This window comes from Schistocerca nitens, chromosome 1 (genome assembly GCF_023898315.1).
Source record: "Schistocerca nitens isolate TAMUIC-IGC-003100 chromosome 1, iqSchNite1.1, whole genome shotgun sequence".
In the NCBI taxonomy this organism is placed as follows: Eukaryota; Metazoa; Arthropoda; class Insecta; order Orthoptera; family Acrididae; genus Schistocerca; species Schistocerca nitens.
This window is the reverse complement of record NC_064614.1, coordinates 204,309,537-204,327,354: the sequence shown is the minus strand read 5'-3', so window position 1 is coordinate 204,327,354 and position 17,818 is coordinate 204,309,537. Positions and strand designations below refer to the sequence as shown.

At 42.8% G+C, this 17,818-nt stretch overlaps 1 protein-coding gene and 2 non-coding genes across 3 annotated transcripts in view; 2 read left to right on the top strand and 1 right to left on the bottom strand.

The window, feature by feature from the left end:
- LOC126245881 (uncharacterized) overlaps window positions 1-17,818 on the bottom strand; it is a 695,521-nt gene that overhangs the window by 300,752 nt on the left and 376,951 nt on the right. The window lies entirely within an intron of this gene.
- Trnap-ugg (transfer RNA proline (anticodon UGG)) lies at window positions 6,350-6,421 on the top strand. The gene has a single exon. It is a non-coding gene; the product is annotated as a tRNA-Pro (tRNA).
- On the top strand, window positions 14,262-14,333 carry Trnap-ugg (transfer RNA proline (anticodon UGG)). The gene has a single exon. It is a non-coding gene; the product is annotated as a tRNA-Pro (tRNA).

Here is a 17,818-nt window from a genome sequence, read left to right as displayed (position 1 = left end):
TTAGTTAGGTTTAAGTAGTTCTAAGTTCTAGGGGACTGATGACCTCAGATGTTAAGTCCCATAGTGCTCAGAGCCATTTTTTTTTATCTTGTCGACTGAGAAAGAGAGCCAGAATGGTACATAATTTGGGTGTTTGATTTGTGGAATGAAATAGTATGAGAGGCGATTAGTGTCCAAGATGACATGTTAATTAATGTTGGAACTATCACGTTTTAACGATCTGATAACAAAAGATGTGTCGCGGTTGGAGCCTACCCAGTTGTTAATGTAGAAAAGCGGATTGGTGCCATCAGCTGTACAGTTTTATGTTTTTCTCTACCGGTTTCGATTGTTACAGTCATCTCTAAGGAGACAAATTTCTCAGGAGAGATGTAATTGCGCTGAGGCACAGCTTGTTTATATGGACTGCGTTTATATGGACTGTGTTAAGATAATTACGACAATTATATAAGTTCTACATTTGTATGTCTCGTATATGACGGAAACGTACTATTGAACCATTGACGTACGATGTTTTTCTCCTTGAAGATGATGGTAACAGTCGAAACCGGTAGAGAATAAACATGAAATTTTACAGCAGGTGGCACTAAAGTGCTTTTCCCAAATTATTTAACAGCTGTAGGCAATCACCTACGAAACAATCTATATAGAAAGAACCCGCCGACAATATCAGATTGCGTGATAAGTGGTATGAGTAAATGCAAGGTAGTGCCCATAACAAACAGAAAGAACCTGAAATGTGAGATTAGATGATAAATGCTAAACATCTGGAGCCTGTCACGTCATTTAAATCTCTATTGGTCATACTACGAAGCGACGTGACACACGATGAGCACGTACAAACATATCATATTAGGTGAAAAGAAACAGTTTTACTGGGAGGGTTTTGGTAAAAGTGCATGTATCCGTAATGGAAACCGTCTACCATGTATCTTTGAAAGAAAGACGACGTTTTTGTCTGAGAATGTGGGTAAATTTACTCGCAATTTGAGGTAAAATGTGCAACGAGTCTTCCACCTCCGTCGTAAGGAAGTTGAGAGTACGATAAAAGCGATAGAGCGATTTCAATGAAGTTGGTAAGAGAATCAGTAATTTTGATGTTAATTACTATCCGCCATACACTGAGCAGTGACTTGTGGATTATACAGGGATTACACGAGTACTGGGTGAACCCGAAACCCAGCCGATTCATGCGACAGTGGAAGATGTCATCTCATCTTCCGTAGGATCACGCCCTGTAAAACACCGTGGTGTTCAAACCAACCTACAAATCGATGATCGCTTTACTTTTCTTGAAAGGGTACAGTACCGCCCGACATTGAAAATAGGTACAACATACTTCATTATTTTTGTCAGAACAACACATTTTTTTGGTAAAATAACTCAATTTCAATTAATACAGCGAAGCCGGATACCAGTGTGGGAAAGAATGACAATTTATTTATTTAATTGATCACATGTGCACTCCCACAAAGCAAATCCCTACATCCAGTTTGGTGAGATCTGTGAAATGAATGAATGTATGGTCGTCTGCTAACCGCAGATAGTGAATGTGAATATATGATCATCTTTGAGACGATCCTTTGGCCACCTTTGGTGGCACCAAAGAGATGAAACTTACCGGAGCTTTGAGCGCCTGAAATGTGGCTGACCAATACGGTAGCATGGTCTTCCCCAACTTCAGCAGAGGTGCGAGAGGACCTGGAGAACGGCCATTTTTCAGCACTCTGCCGCTGGATCTTGTGCTGTTAAGACCTTTTTTAGTTGTGCTCCGTAATGACAAAAGAGTGGAGACATGGTATGCATGTGGAATATTTAAGAGTAGTTTGAAATAATAATTTCTCTATTTCAGGAACTTTTGTGGGGAGAATTAAATGTCAGGCAGGTAATATTAATGGGATCGTAGTAATCTTCGGAAGTGACCAACGGTCACAGTGAAACCACGTGTAGCAATAAGTTGAAATACTTCTGTGTGCTTAAGTTAAGCTGAATTACTAGCGTGTGTACAATAAGTTGAAATATTTAAGAAATAGCGTGTGTACCATAAGTTGAAATATTTAAGAAATGGCGTGTGCAGGACTTGAAATTAGAGACGAGTACTTCCACGTGGTGAGTACTGTGTGAGTCTCAATCTGTGTATGAGACAAAGGATAAAGAGAAGTACTCGTCCATGGTATCAGTTGAGGACTCGCGTGTGTGATGAATATGTTCTTAATATTACTTTGCGTGATATGATTCCGTGTGACGCTAGATTCAAACTCTGAGAGAGAAGCAAGGTGAGTCGGCCGTCTATCCAGCAACGCCACTTGGCTTGCATTGCACAGGAAGACGTGCAAATATCTCCAGAGTTCATAGTAGGAAAGTAGAATTACGAAGTGGGGCAGTGTCGTGTGAAACTGGGATAAATATTAATTGATGTGGGAAAGCTGAAAGTGATAATGTTGTGACTATTCCCTGTGTAGTATTTCATGTTGTAGTGTGGTGTATGTCATGTAATTTGGGTATGTGTGGTTTGCATGGGAGAGTAGCAAGGTAGTTTCAAAAGATTAGTGGGTTATGCTTGTTCCTTCTGTACTGCTCGGTCTGGAGGAAAGTTTCGTGATGATGATTGTGAGAGTCGAAGTGTGAGATATAATAAAAGATCCACCATCCTATCCAGAAAGTGCACTGTAGCGTTAAATAATTACGAGACCATAATATAGGGATTCACCAATGTAAAGCCATGCCCACTGGGCGGAATTTCTCATGTGTTATTCTTGTAGGTTATAGAATTTGTGTGTTTAGGTTAGAGAATTTATCGGAATAAATAAGATAGTGAAAAGAAAAAGATTGGTGGACTTTTCCTTCGAATTGTATGTTGTCATGATGTCCCAAATTTATAATGTGTGCGCCATTCATATTCAGTGCAGTGGCCACGTGTTGATAAAAGCCGTTAAATAAAAGACATAAAGAAAATGTGGTATTGCCAGTGCGTAGTGAACAGTCTGAGTTCTGTAAATCACTGATAGTCGTCAGATGTGCGTTTCCGTTGCGTATTATTCATACAGGAGGACAATTTGTAACTTAATTGTGAGTACGAGAGTTCATGTTACTCGATAAATAAGAATGAATCCACTCGCTTGGCAGACCACTCATCTTGCAGGCCTGACTGCTTGATGCCACAGTATGATCAAGGCATGTGGGTGCCTCTCATTCTGTAATCCGCAGTCTTCATTTCGACTCCTGAAGTGGACCTGTCAGTTATCCGATCGTCAAATTCTCATCTGGAAAATGGAGCAACAGGCATCTTTCATATCCGCAAGCGATTCTCGGGGATGAAAGTCACTTTTAAGTGCCTCAAGAATGCAGGTCTGTTACTAGTCCATCTAAGTGTTCCTCAAACTGTTGTTATGTATTTTCACTCTCTATTTTAAGAATCACAGACGGTAAAGTCATTTTTAAAATTATCCAATTCTTTTCTCATATTTCAGTTTCAGACGCGATATTTTCAGTGCCTTAGGTCTGTTTGGAACTTACTTGTATGCTTCCCAATACTGATGTTTACGTTAACATCCAGGTAGACTACATTAGATACTCGACACTGATGCTCGTGTCCATTTATTGATAAATTATTATTCTGTGGTCCACTGCGGTTTTTCGTTTAACGTCACTTTACAGTGATCTCCAGCGGTAGTCTTATCTTTGTGTGAAAGCCTTCAGTTTTCAGCTGTCACGCTCTTTCTTTTGAAGAGGTGTTGCCTCACTTAATGAACACTCAGGGAGCTGTTAGTCTTCGCCCATCCACATTTCCACGTGCATATGTTTCCCTTTGATATTCATTTTCATAGATTTTTTTATTATCCACGTGAACATTGAAATTTCTCACATACTTGACACGAGCGGAATTGTGCGGTCGGTATCGAACTGCGTTCGCATGTGAGAGAAGTGGTTTTCAAATCACTATCCGGGCTGCCATTTCATTGTTTCCCTAGGGAGAATACCGGGATAATCCTTTACACGGCCTGTCTGCAGCTCCATTCGTGTCCATTGTGAGTTTCTACTCTGCATCTGTCTCCCTAGACGGGACATTAAACCCTACTGTTTCTTTCAGAATCATGGTGCTATGCATACAAAATCATGTCTTTTTATTAAATAATATATACTACGACAGTCACTTGTTAGTAATATTTTGACACGTTTCTGCTGCATGCTGCCATAATGAGGTGCCTTTACAGTTACTTTTACACTGTCATCAATATGAAGTAAGGTTAGTTTTTTTTGTGTGCGTCACACTAACCCCACTTCAAATTAATTAGAATCTAAAAGAAACTGTAAATGCAATGATAACGACAGCATGCTGCCGAAACGCGTCGTGCTTGTGAAATATTAGTAACAAGTGACAGACTGTTGCAGTATATGTTATTTCATTAAAAATCTTACAAAACAGTCCCAGCCGTCAAAGAATATCCATGAAAGATGGATAAATTTAATTCTAAAAAATCGCGTCTGCGTTTCTTCATGATGCAGGACGTGTTTCGGTGCGCATTGTTTAACTCTCTCTCCCCTTCTTTCTGTGGCAGATAATAAAATCACGTTCGTGGAATTTTCATTACTAGGCGATAGGAAAATATCATATTTGAGAATAAGCACAATGTAACACTGTGTGCCGTTACCGTTTTTAATACCACTGGCATCACTTCATCTGTCATAATTGCAATGGTTCTGTGAGTACACACACACACACACACACACACACACACACACACACACACACACACAGGCACCTTTCCTGCGAGTGGCGTGTTAGTGTGCATTTTTGGTGATTCCGAACGACGTAAGTAGACTGTACCATTTTTCTTTTGATGTTTATGGCAGAGACGAAAGATGGCAGGAAGTGAAACTAGATGTTGTCTCCGTAATGCCATTACCACAGCGTTGAACGGAATGAACGATTACCATCAGCAGTATCTTACGTCGTCTCACCATACGACGTTTAACAGAGGTTACGAAATTAAACAGGAACAATTACTCACTGTCTATTGATTCGACGAGCACTTCGCCACCTTTCTTCCTATGGCGATCAAATTCTGGAGGTAGAATTGTTTCAGCAGCAACATCCCAAACCCTTTCAGCTCGAGCATTATATCACTACAATTCTGCGGCAGATGTCCGGAAGTGGTGAGTAGAAGAACGAAACACGTCTGGCATGGATCATTCACAGCTGCGTCTTGAATTTTTAATTATAATAACGAAACCATACTCCCTCCTGTTTCCTGTCCATCGCTCGCTCTATTGCCCCCAAAGAATACTATACTGTCGATGTATAAATGATCAGAAGCAGGAGGAACTATGCTTGGGCTCTCTTCTCTTTTATAACAACTTGCACACAGTCGCTTTCACCGTTAAAACTGTTGCTATTTCCTTCGTATCATACTTCGGTTATTTGTCTGATATTGTACGAAATTCCAGATTCCTCAGCTGTCTCACCAAAACGTTTTTTTAAAGGTAACATGGTATTTTTAATATCAATTCAAACATTATCAGTACATTTGGTCTCTGGCCCTACTGCCCTGTTCAGATGTTGGTTTTCTCCTTATACCTAAATGTGGTCATCAGTGATACAGCATGGAACTGACACGGTGCCATCGTTCCTGGTTGACTGTTCCTGTGTACCCTAGATGTTGTGTTGTCAGTCCCAAGTTTTCGACTTTGCTGATTGATGCCTATTCAGCTCTTCGTTTAACTCTCTAGTTATGGTCCATAGCGGCCCCTTCAGTATTAGTCGCAAGCATCTATTCTGGATTACTACCAAGAAAGCTGCAACATTTGCGTTTGCCCTTTCTTGATTTCTGAGGTGTCAGATTTACGTTGTGTCCAGCGCTACAGCAAATTACATGTATTTCAGAAATGTTTCATGATGCCTTACGCATATTTCTTCGGAGAAGCCTATGCAGAAATCGCCGTATCTCAGTAACCGTGTACGTTATCCGACGGATCCTGACTAAAAAGCTAGAATTATAGTCGCTTAAACATATCAGAGGTAGTGTACGGTAGATCATTTATAATCATAGATGCCATAATATTTCAATATTGCGGCTGGTCTCGCATGAGGCGAGAGATACGTTCGTGAGTCGCCCATTCTGTCTCACCATTCTACGTATCATTTTCATGAAGAGCTCAGTGGTAAAACATTTTAACTTTGCTTCCTTCCTGTGGCGAAAAGGAAAGTGTTCTAACTCGTCTGTTGGAGCGAGCCAGATCCGTGCCAGAAACCCAGGCTGCTTCGTGACTCACAGACCAGCACGCGAGGCACTGGAATGTGTTTGTCGACTGTGCAGGCAAACATGCAACGAGAACATCTTTCATAGCGGGCTCAGTGGTCTAGGGGTATGATTCCTGCTTTGGGTGCAGGAGGTCCCGGGTTCAAATCCCGGCTGAGCCCTATACTTTTATGCTCAGCAGGTGAAAATACGAATACATTCTAAAGTCTCGAAGCATTTCCATCCACTACTCCAATAGCGAAAGAAATCTCACACCGTAATATTACTGAATCGATTTCTGCATTCAAGAAAGCTGTGCAGATAAATCTCAACAACGTCCTTCCCGGCATGGGACCAGCAGCAACCAATGAAATCCGTCTCCGCCGCATACATCTTCTCGTCAAAGCCAAGAAGGAAAGAAAAGTGTACGGTGAACCAGTAATTAAGTGAGAAGGTGTTTCCTCTGTTTCCTGTTTCTTCTCATACACTGTGGAAAGGGGTTTATTTCATTGTAAGAAGAGTGTTACAGTTAAATCATTCCCCGTCTACCAGTGTGCAAGCACCAACTACTAGTGTGTCTGCGGCAAATACTAAGTCTAATTAGTGTGTCATATTCTTGTTTTTTTTTCCGATCACTTGTATGCTTTTCCTGCTGCATTTTGAAAATTGTTTCTACAAATTTGACCTATAAATCAAGTAATAAATCTTCATGCTTAACACACCACATTGCATATCTCATGATTCCTCCCTTTTGTTCTTTTGTTAGCCGGCCGCGGTGGTCTAGCGGTTCTAGGCGCTCAGTCAGGAACCGCGCGACTGCTACGGTCGCAGGTTCGAATCTTGCCTCGGGCATGGATGTGTGTGATGTCCTTAGGTTAGTTAGGTTTAAGTAGTTCTAAGTTCTAGGGGACTTATGACCACCGATGTTGAGTCCCATAGTGCTCCGAGCCATTTGAACCATTTTTTGTTCTTTTGTTTTTGCTTATCGTGTGCATTTCATGTATTGTGGTTCTACCCGAAGTGATGAACGCATGCTTCATCCCCTGTGACGATATTCGACAAACAATTATCACCATCAGCCTCGTAACACGCAAACAATTTCACGGAGATCGTCCTCCGCTGCTCTTCATGGCTTCTTTGAGTACCCCATCTGATGGACGAGTGTGTCAGCACCACTAACAGACACGTCTGGTTGAGCAGCGAGGGGTTTGATTGTTATCCGTCGATCACCTCGAACGAGAGTGTCCGCACGTTCCAACAGTGCAGAAGAAACAGCTGCGTGCGTCGTGCCGCCATGCGGGAGTTGGGTAAGGTTTGCGCGACGTTGTACCCGTGATGAGGGGACGCCTCATCGTGCTTCTGTTCAGTGCCGGGTCTGCACGCCCTATGAATCTGTGATGCTCAGGTTTTCCGCTAAATGACAGCTCCCTACTTGGAACGCACCTCCTTTAGAGACGCAACTTTTCAAGCGTACGTATAGCGCCGCCACTTATCGGAACTTCGTGAAACTACAGGGGCTGAAGCGGAAATATTCAATCTTCTCCCACAACTACTTTCGCATTTTTTAACCGAAACTGACCGAGAAAAAGAATGTGTTGCATTATTTATTGAACGCTCTTCGTAGTTACACTGTGTAATCGAAAGTATCGGGACACCACCAAAAACATACGTTTTTCATATTAGGTGCATCGTGCTGCCACCGATTGCCAGGTACTCCATATCAGCGACATTAGACATCGCGAGAGAGCAGAACGGGGCGCTCCGCGGAACTCACGGACTTCGAACGTGGTCAGGTGATTGGGTGTCACTTGTGTCATACGTCTGTACGCGAGATTTCCACACTCCTAAACATCCCGAGGTCCATTGTTTCCGATGTGATACTCAAGTGGAAACGTGAAGGGACACGTACAGCACAAAAGCGTACAGGTCGAACTCGTCTGTTGACTGACAGAAAAATGGTTCAAATGGCTCTGAGCACTATGGGACTTAACATCTGTGGTCATCAGTCCCCTAGAACTTAGAACTACTTAAACCTAACTAACCTAAGGACATCAAACACATCCATGCCCGAGGCAGGATTCGAACCTGCGACCGTAGCGGTCGCGCGGTTCCGGACTGTGCGCCTAGAACCGCTAGACCACCGCGGCCGGCTGACTGACAGAGACCGCCGACAGTTAAAGAGAGTCGTAATGTGTAATAGGCAGACATCTCTCCAGACCATCACACAGGAACTCCAAACTTCATCAGGATCCACTGCAAGTACTATGACAGTTAGGCGGGAGGTAAGAAAACTTGGATTTAATGGTCGAGTGGCTGCTCATAAGCCACACTTCACGCCAGTAAATGCCAAACGATGCCTTGCTTGGGGTAAGGAGCGTAAACCTTGGACGATTTAACAGTGGAAAAACGTTGTATGAAGTGACGAATCACGGTACACAATGTGGCGATCCGATGGCAGTGTGTGGGTATGGCGAATGCCCGGTGAACGTCATCTGCCAGTGTGTGTAGTGCCAACAGTAAAATTCGGAGGCGGTGGTGTTACGGTGTGGTCATGTTTTTAATGGAGGGGGCTTGCACCCCTTGTTGTTTTGCGTGGCACTATCACAGCATAAGCGTACATTGACGTTTTAAGCACCTTCATGCAATTTAGGGATGGCGATTACATCTTTCAACACGGTCGAGCACTGGTTCATAATGCACGGCCTGTGGTGGAGTGGTTACACAACAACAATATCCCTATAATGGACTAGCCCGCTCAGAGTCCTGACCTGAATCCTATAGAACACCTTTGGGATGTTTTAGAACGCCTTGACAGGTCTCGCCGACCGACATCGGTACCTCTTCTGAGTGCAGCACTCCATGAAGAATGGGCTGCCATTCCCCAAGAAACCTTCCAGCACATGATTGAACGTACGCCTGCGAGAGTGGAAGCTGTCATAAAAGGCTAAGGGTGGACCAACACCATATTGAATTCCAACGCTACCGATGGAGGACGCCACGAACTTGTAAGTCATTTTCAGCCAGGTGTCCGCATAATTTTGATCACGTAGTGTATGTCATATTACTCATACTGAAAGCAAGAATTTTACCGGATTGTTTAATACAAAGCATTGCCTACATACACGGGGATAAATCAACAATCAATTTTTATAATTTATTGCAACAAAATGCACAATTTTTATTGACGTTATGTTTCAATGTAGTCCAGCGTGGCGCAAGCTTTCCCATGCGTTCCGAAAAAAAGGGCTTTTGGTGGGCAACAAGCTAAGTATACACCGTTTCTTTCACCTACTGATCGGAGATGAATCAGCGGCCTCTTAAACCTTCTTCATGTGGCCCTGGCCCTAACATATGGTAGACTGGGCGAGAGCGGGACTGTATGCAGAATGCTCAAATACCTCGAACGTAGTATCTGAAGAGTTTGTGCAGTGTGGGTGGCGGTATGTGGATGCGCATTGTCATGCTTCAAAAGAAACGCCTGTTATGCGTGATCTGATAAGCAGAACCGTGACTAATTTGCCTATGGTTTGCCACCACATCTGCAGTCACTTGCCTGTTACTCAGGATCAAGCCACAGACTTGTTAAATGTTGGCATCTGTTGTGGCTGTAGCTGGACCCAGCTCTTTCCTCATTATTCACGATTGTTCGACCACTTTTGAACTGTTCAGTCCACTGGTAAACACTTCACTGTGACAAAACATTGTCTCCGTATTGGGCTGAAAGCCTATGGATTGCATGCAGCTCCTTGTGCTCATCCAGACCACAAAAAACCGACTGCGGAACGGTGTTATTTTATAGTGCAAACGGAGAGCGGTGCAGCCTTCCTTGGGTCTTAACAGTCCAAAGCGGAGTGATGTGGTAAGGCGCAACCTACCATAGTCGAAGACAACGATGCCGTCTAGCGGCTGGTGAGTACAATTAGATCCAGGTACTTATTGACTTCCCCTTTTTTTCGTCGTATTAAATGCAGTTTCATTGTTTGTTTGATTGCCTGTCATGTCTTGACTGATTCTGCAATAGAAGGTTGGTTGTTTTTGGGGAGAGGACTAACAGCATGGTCATCGGTCCCTTGAGATTTGGGAACGATGGGGAAGGAAGTCGGCCGTGCCCTTTCAGGGGAACCATCCCGACTTTTGCCTGAAGTGATTTACGGAAATCACAGAAAACCTAAATCACGATGACCGGACACGGATTTGAACCGTCGTCCTCCCGAATGCGAGTCCAGTGTGCTAACCAATGCGCCACCTCGCTCGGTACAGTAGAAGGAAAACTGGTTGTTAAAATCGAAATGAAAAATAATGTGTAGCACTTGTTCAGAAGCGAGAATGAGAGAAAAAAGGCGTTAAGAGAGGAACGTATTGAGAGAAATAGCGTCAAATTACATACGAAATGAATGTAGAAAGGTGTGTAAATGCTGCATGCTTCGTAACTTTAAACGGTGTTCTTGTTATTAATTCTAAATAACATATGTACTGGTTAAAGAAAAAGTGAAAATCATAGATGAGCCTTTACATTTTCCTATGCCACATTAAACCAGCAAATACTGTACCTCGCTAAAGAGTTTTCGTAGTGTTAGTCACCGAATGAAAGAAATGGAGTTCTCAGAAAGCTTTGGTTATTACAACCTTGTCTACTCATTATCATACAGCTATGTACACTTCAAATTTACTTTGAGTTCCGTTATTCAAAGGAAACCGTTACCGGTTTCGAATCGTTGTGATTCATCATCAGACGGTTTACACGCTTTCTTTATGACATTTGGTGTGTTTTTATAGATTAATTGTCCTAAAATACAAATAAAACATAATTATAAACACGCCACACACAGATGGTTGCGTTACAGATTTTCGTTGCATGTGACTTAACGTGAAACGTCGGTTTCGAGTGTTCGTTTTCATAACATTCGTCCAACAGATGTAAATGCATTCCCACTGCACACGTGTGTAACAACGAGGATGCAGTGGAAATGCAATTACATCGGTTGGACGAATGTTATGAAAACGAACACTCGAAACCGACGTTTCACGTTAAGTCACATGCAACGAAAATCTGTAACGCAACCATCTGTGTGTGGCGTGTTTATAATTATGTTTTATTTATATTTTATGGCAATTAATCTATAAAAACACACCAAATGGCATAAAGAAAGCGTGTAAACCGTCTGATGATCAATCACAACGATTCGAAACCGGTAACGGTTTCCTTTGAATAAAGGAACTGAAAGTAAATTTGTGGCTGGTTGCTATCCTAACACCATCAACATTTGTCTCCAGACAACAGCCACGGTCTCCATCATGTCATCATATGACAAAATTGCATATGTACACTTCACCTTGTTTTATTGTCGGACTAGCTGATGCCCATTATTTGTTTAGCCTTCTCACTATTACGAATTTCCCAGGTAGAAGGCGTTCTTTACTCTATAACTGTCTTCGCACTTAATCGGGTTCGCGGGAGGACGGATGCTGGAAGACATGCCCCCCCCCCCCCGCCCCCTACCCCCTTCTGCTGTGACCTACGAACCGGCCGGACCCCCTATACTTTTCACTTCTCCGTAAATTATTTCTCAGCTCTGATCAATATTGCTTTCAGTGCCTTCATTTTACCACTCATACATACTTTCATAATCCAAACTCCTGGCAGACATGACATGACTTATCTCTTGCTCTAGGTACTGATGAACTCGTTTCCTCCCTTAACTCCAACTAACCAATTGTGTACAAAAACTAAATTTTCTGAAAATCTGATAGTACTACACTTATGTAAGTCTGCAGGCCAGTGGTGGCCCTTGTTACTGAAGTTAAAATCTTCTGGGTTGTTAGGCCGCGTCATATTTTTCGAAACAATAAACGTTTCGACCTCTGTGTTGCGATCTTCTTCAGGTCCTTGAGTACTCAATCTACAGGGGAAATCAAAAGATCCTGAACAACACCCCAGCAAAGTGGTCGAAAGAAGAAATATGATGCGGTCTGACAACGCAGCAAATTTTAACTTCAGTATTACTCGTGCTACAGATCAAACCAAGGCGAAGTACAGCTTCAGTTGCGGAGTCACTGTATTTTGCGCTGATTTTATTACAGTTATAGAAGTAAATTCAAATATGCATTGTTATGTTTGCTTTTTGATGTGTCCTAGTTGTCACTGATAATTTCAATACGAAAATGTTCCTCCTGTTTTTCTTTTCGGAAGAGTTATTTTCTCTTATTTGCTCTGTTGTAGCCCCTGATACTTTTGACACGTTATTCCGCCTGCTACTGTAATTATTCCTGAAGCTTTGAGTAATGTACCCTTTTGAGGGGGGGGGGGGGGGGGTAGCTGCCGTGGAGGCTGAGAATCAGGTATCGCCCCAGTTTATTAACTTCAGAAAAGAGAATGCGTATTGAATACAGAGACTACGTCACATACGTTGCGGTGGCCGGGCACAACATAGGTTCAAAGCCACAATGTCAGCGCTTCTTTATCAACCACGTTCCTTAATCTTAAAACTTACCGTTGACACGTGATAAAAAAAAGCCTAAAATGTTCTAGTTTAGAGCCGTTAATCACATATAATATGTACGTAAGTTTTTAGCAGACACTATGAAGTAGTTATTCCTTTCATTACGAGATCTATTGGGCACTATAAAAAAACCATATTATGAGATCATTGATGCACGCCATCGCACTATTTCAAAACTGTCAGCGCAGTAACGGCCTTAATTAAGGATCTTCTACATTGGCTTGCCCAGACATTTATCCTGAAGGGGGGCAGCGTCGCAAGACTATGATTTCAACTTTTGATATAGGTAAGCTGGTAAGGAGTAAAAATTCTGTGCTCCATATTGCAGGGCGGGGGGGGGGGGGGGGGTTGCCCCTCTTGCGCGCGCCCCCTCTCTGCGCCGTCTTCCAAACACATATGGTTTACTATATGGAGTTGTTTAGTCTTTCGTTAAACATAGCTCCTTATGACAGTCTCTCCTCCTACATGGAATACAGTAACTGGTGCAAACAGCGAAGAAAAACCTAATAGATACACCCGTAAGGGAAAACGTGAATTTGATGCGAAATTAGAAGTGTGTTACAATTTCAATCTACTATACATTAAAAAGCAGGTGTGATGTGAACTACTGTTTTTCGGAGTTAGTTTCCGGAATTAAATAGTAAGTGGCTGCAACATACAAATGAATGCGACTAAGAGCGTTTGAAGAATCAAGTTTTTGCTCAATGTGAAACGAGCTATGCAGCTGTGATTCATTATAGATAGTGGATCCACATCAGGCGGATTTATTTAAATTAAAAAGGCCGATGATATTTGATGCAGTGTTTCTGGTTGTTAATTTAAACAAATCCTCCTGACGGCAGGTGTACAGTCCTCCGAGATGCTTAATGGATATATTAGTAAAATCACTGGTTACAACTATGTGTACACTTCATTTGATTTTTGTGGTTTCCTCTAGCACAACAAAAATACGGTGCTCCAGACAGTTGCTGCATATTTCAAATGCCTAAAAAATGTAAAGGAATCTGCGTAAGTAACTGAAGATGCGCACCACGTTTTAAAGCCGATAGGAGAACTAATTAACGACGCGATTGGTGCTGTTGATACTGGATTACGACTCGAATGTGTTCACTACGGTACCTCAAGAGGCATATGGGTCAGAGTGTCATCCACAGTCACAACCTGTAGATCCCTGACATCGTTCATAATGAAACCAACATTTAAGGAAAGACGTTAACCCCCTAGAATCTCTTCAATGAAGGAGCACTCACAAAAGCTCGTAAGAGCACTTCAACAAACTTCACTAACTGCACCAGGTTTTAACAAATCAAGATTTACACGACATTCTGGTGTAGATCTAGTAAAACAGCTTTAACCTTGCTTCTTTCGTCTGTTGAAAAGGAGTGTTCCCCAAAGGCTTATTCTAGCGTGGCAACAGCTCCCTGAGAGAGAGACACCACATTGTTTCGTGACTCACAGACCAGCACGCGAGGCGCTGGAATGTGTTTGTCGACTGTGACGGCAAAGAACATCTTTCATAACGGGCTCAGTGGTCTAGGGGTATGATTCCTGCTTTGGGTGCAGGAGGTCCCGGGTTCAAATCCCGGCTGAGCCCTTTACTTTTATACCCAGGAAGTGAAGATACGAATACACTCCAAAGTTTCTACGCATTCTCACGTAATAGTCCATTATTGAAAGCAAACACGTAATGCTTTGTAAAGCTGTTGGTAGGAATCCCTTACAGTAATATTTCTGAACTGATTTCTTTATTCACGCTGGCTGTGCTTCAGACTTGTCACTTTCAACAAGAATCTTGATTCTGAGGAATTTTTCATTTTTCCCAAAGGAAGGACTACTGTAACGTTCACGATTCCACGGAGGAGGAGATTAGTGTTTAACGTCCCGTCGACAACGAGGTCGCCGGCCATTGTGGCGCAGCGGTTCTAGGCGCTTCAGTTTGGAACCGCGCAACAGCTACGGTCGCAGGTTCGAATCCTGCCTCGGGCATGGATGTGTGTGATGTCCTTAGGTTAGTTAGGTTTAAGTAGTTCTACGTTCTAGGGGACTGATGACCTCAGATGTTAAGTCCCATAGTGCTCAGAGCCATTTTGAACAACGAGGTCATTAGAGACGGAGCACAAGCTCTGATTGGGGAAGGATGGTGAAGGAAACCGGCCGTGTCCTTTGAAAGGAACCATCCCAGCAGTTTCCTGATACGATTTAGGGAAATCATGGAAAACTTATATTAAGATGGCCGGATACGTGTTTGAACCGTCGTCCTCCCGAATGCGAGCCCAGTGAGCTAACCACTGCGCCACCTCGTTCGGTACGATTCAAAGCATTAGAAGAAAACAATCATGAAGCTATCCATTCTCATACTAAGGGATTGTAACAGGCAAACCCATAGTGAAAATCCGATTATAAACTGGAAGAAAAAAAAAGGACAAGTGTACACGAACCGCTAATCTATACATATTATAAAGTCCCTTGCCGCGTTTTTCTGTCTGTTTTGCGGCTAATCTCTCGAACTACGCCGACCGAAGTGGCCGAGCGGTTCTAGGCGCTACAGTCTGGAACCGCGCGACCGCTACGGTCGCAGGTTCGAATCCTGCCTCGGGCATGGATGTGTGTGATGTCGTTAGGTTTAAGTAGTTCTAAGTTCTAGGGGACTGATGACCTCAGACGTTAAGTCCCATAGTGCTCAGAGCCATTTGAACCATTCTCGAACTACTGTAGGTATTTTGGTTACGTTTTCACTGTCAGCCTAATTCACGAGGAAGGTTTGTGTTTTTTTATAGATATTATAAAAAATCGTCCGGCCATGGATAGTTAGTGCTATCTATAAAATAATTCACCAGAAGATCGCGACAAGCAGCGAACTTGATACGGCGCTATTGTGTACGTGATGCAATTTACTTATCTCTGTTAATTACTCTCTTATTTGTTGTGAGAAACAGAATCTGGCAGTGGATCACAAATGGACTAGCTAGCATTACAAGACCTGTAACACTATCCCTGACGTTTCGTCCAAAGCTACGTTAGACATCTTCGGCGGTGTTCCTGATTTTGCTGAGTCTTGCCGTCTGACTAGTCGGAAGTCGAAGAACGGCCTAAATACCGTGGAAAGTGGGCATGGCTGGATTTCATGTGATAGCAGAGATAAACCCTGTCGACCCGGAAGAATTCTCGGCAGCTGAAACATCCGGTTGTGAAAGCCTTCATTGTATGTGAAAATGTTATTCTGTATATTGTCTGTATTGAGGTAGGTTTCTGTTTTGACTCACATTAGTAACGTGTGTAGGATTTTGCTAAAGCCGAAGATTACTTTGTTAAAAAAAAAAGAAAAAAAAAGACTGTGGTTAGCTGTGCTCATGTGTCAATCAGCGCCAGTTCTATAAACTTCAATCCGTTTGTGCGGGATTTTGAACTTACACCTTGATACGAATGGGGAAGTAGTCTGAAATACATCGAAGAGAAGAACCGAGAAGTGTTTGCTAAACGAAATCGATTTGGAGACTGTGGAAACACGATTCAGTGTGATCCATAGCTAAGCAAATGTCAGACTTTTCCGTTATTGAAGGAGACCGACATCGGTAATTTAGATTACGGATGTGGGCTGTGAGAGAGGAAGGAAGCCAGTTAGTAGAAGGTCCAGGTGAAAAGTCTGGAGTGTGGTGTAGCTACATTTAACGGTGTTCGCCTGTTAACTGTGACCTTCCGAAAGGTGGTATAGGAGGACTGAAGACGAGAACGATTCTGATTACTGCTTATCTGTGTCAACGAAAAAGGGTCGTTTTGTTTCCAGTTACAAAGAATATGATTTTTAAAGCGGTCGCAAATTAGTACAGAGCGATATTTGTTTTATCGATATTTATTTAAAGAGAAGTAAAGTACGAGGAATAGCCAGTACTCCAGCAACGACAGGGCAGCGCTGCTGCAAGGGGGTAGCATCCAGCACGGTAGAGGGTGGTATGCGAGTTGCTGCTTCCCGTTTTGCTGTCCCTATTAATACAATCCGCAGAACGAACATCGCACTAGACTATTTTGGGACCGCTCTGTCGAATGGACACGTTTAATTCCGCTTTACAAATAATTTTGTTTCCAGCAAACAGACGCTTTCCATTGACGTTGGGCGTCGCACGAGGCACGTTTTCTTCTTCTTCCGTATCCGGATGCACCAATTATATCTTCCCTTCCCAGTAATTAGCAACGTAGTTTGCTTTGTCATTGACTTTCTAAATATCATCTTTAGTGCATGTTATAGACATATCTGGGCAAATCAGTAGGTGGTTCAAGTCCTGTATTGCTCCGCATTCACACCTATCGCTATCACTGTAACCCCATTTAAATAGGTTTGATTTGCACCCAGTTACTCCAGTGCGCAGCCGGTTTAATGACCTCCAAGTTGTAAAAGGTAGTTGAAATCTTGCAGATGCCTCCTCAAGTAGTTCCATTGTGGAGTGTGGCACGTGATGAGCAGTATTTGTTTGGGATTACTCCATCTAACATCGGCCGGTCGTGGTGACCGAGCGGTTATAGGCGCTACAGTCTGGAACCGCGCGACCGCTACGGTCGCAGGTTCGAATCCTGCCTCGGGCATGGATGTGTATGATGTCCTTAGGTTAGTTAGGTTTAAGTAGTTCTAAGTTCTAGGGGACTGATGACCTCAGCAGTTAAGTCCCATAGTGCTCAGAGCCTTTTGAATCATTTTAGCCATCTAATATGACAGAAAATAAATCGAAAAGTTCTTGGGGACTGATGACCTCAGCAGTTAAGTCCCATAGTGCTCAGAGCCATTCGAACCATTTTAGCCATCTAACATGACAGAAAATAAATCGAAAATGCATGCCGAATGACCAGTGAAAATTTGTCTTGGGAGAGGTATCCTGTATGCCTGGTATCAACGTTCAAACATTTGAGGAAACTTTCTGATGAGACGTTTCTTAAATTAAATAAATTAACTGTCTGCCCTTAGGCATTTGCTCTCCTCAGGCACCATGTTGTTATGGAACATGGTGACTGATGGTAGAGTTTTATAAGACAGTCCATTAAAAATTGCTTTGGTGCTTCAGTTACACGGTGAGCATTTAACTGTTCTGC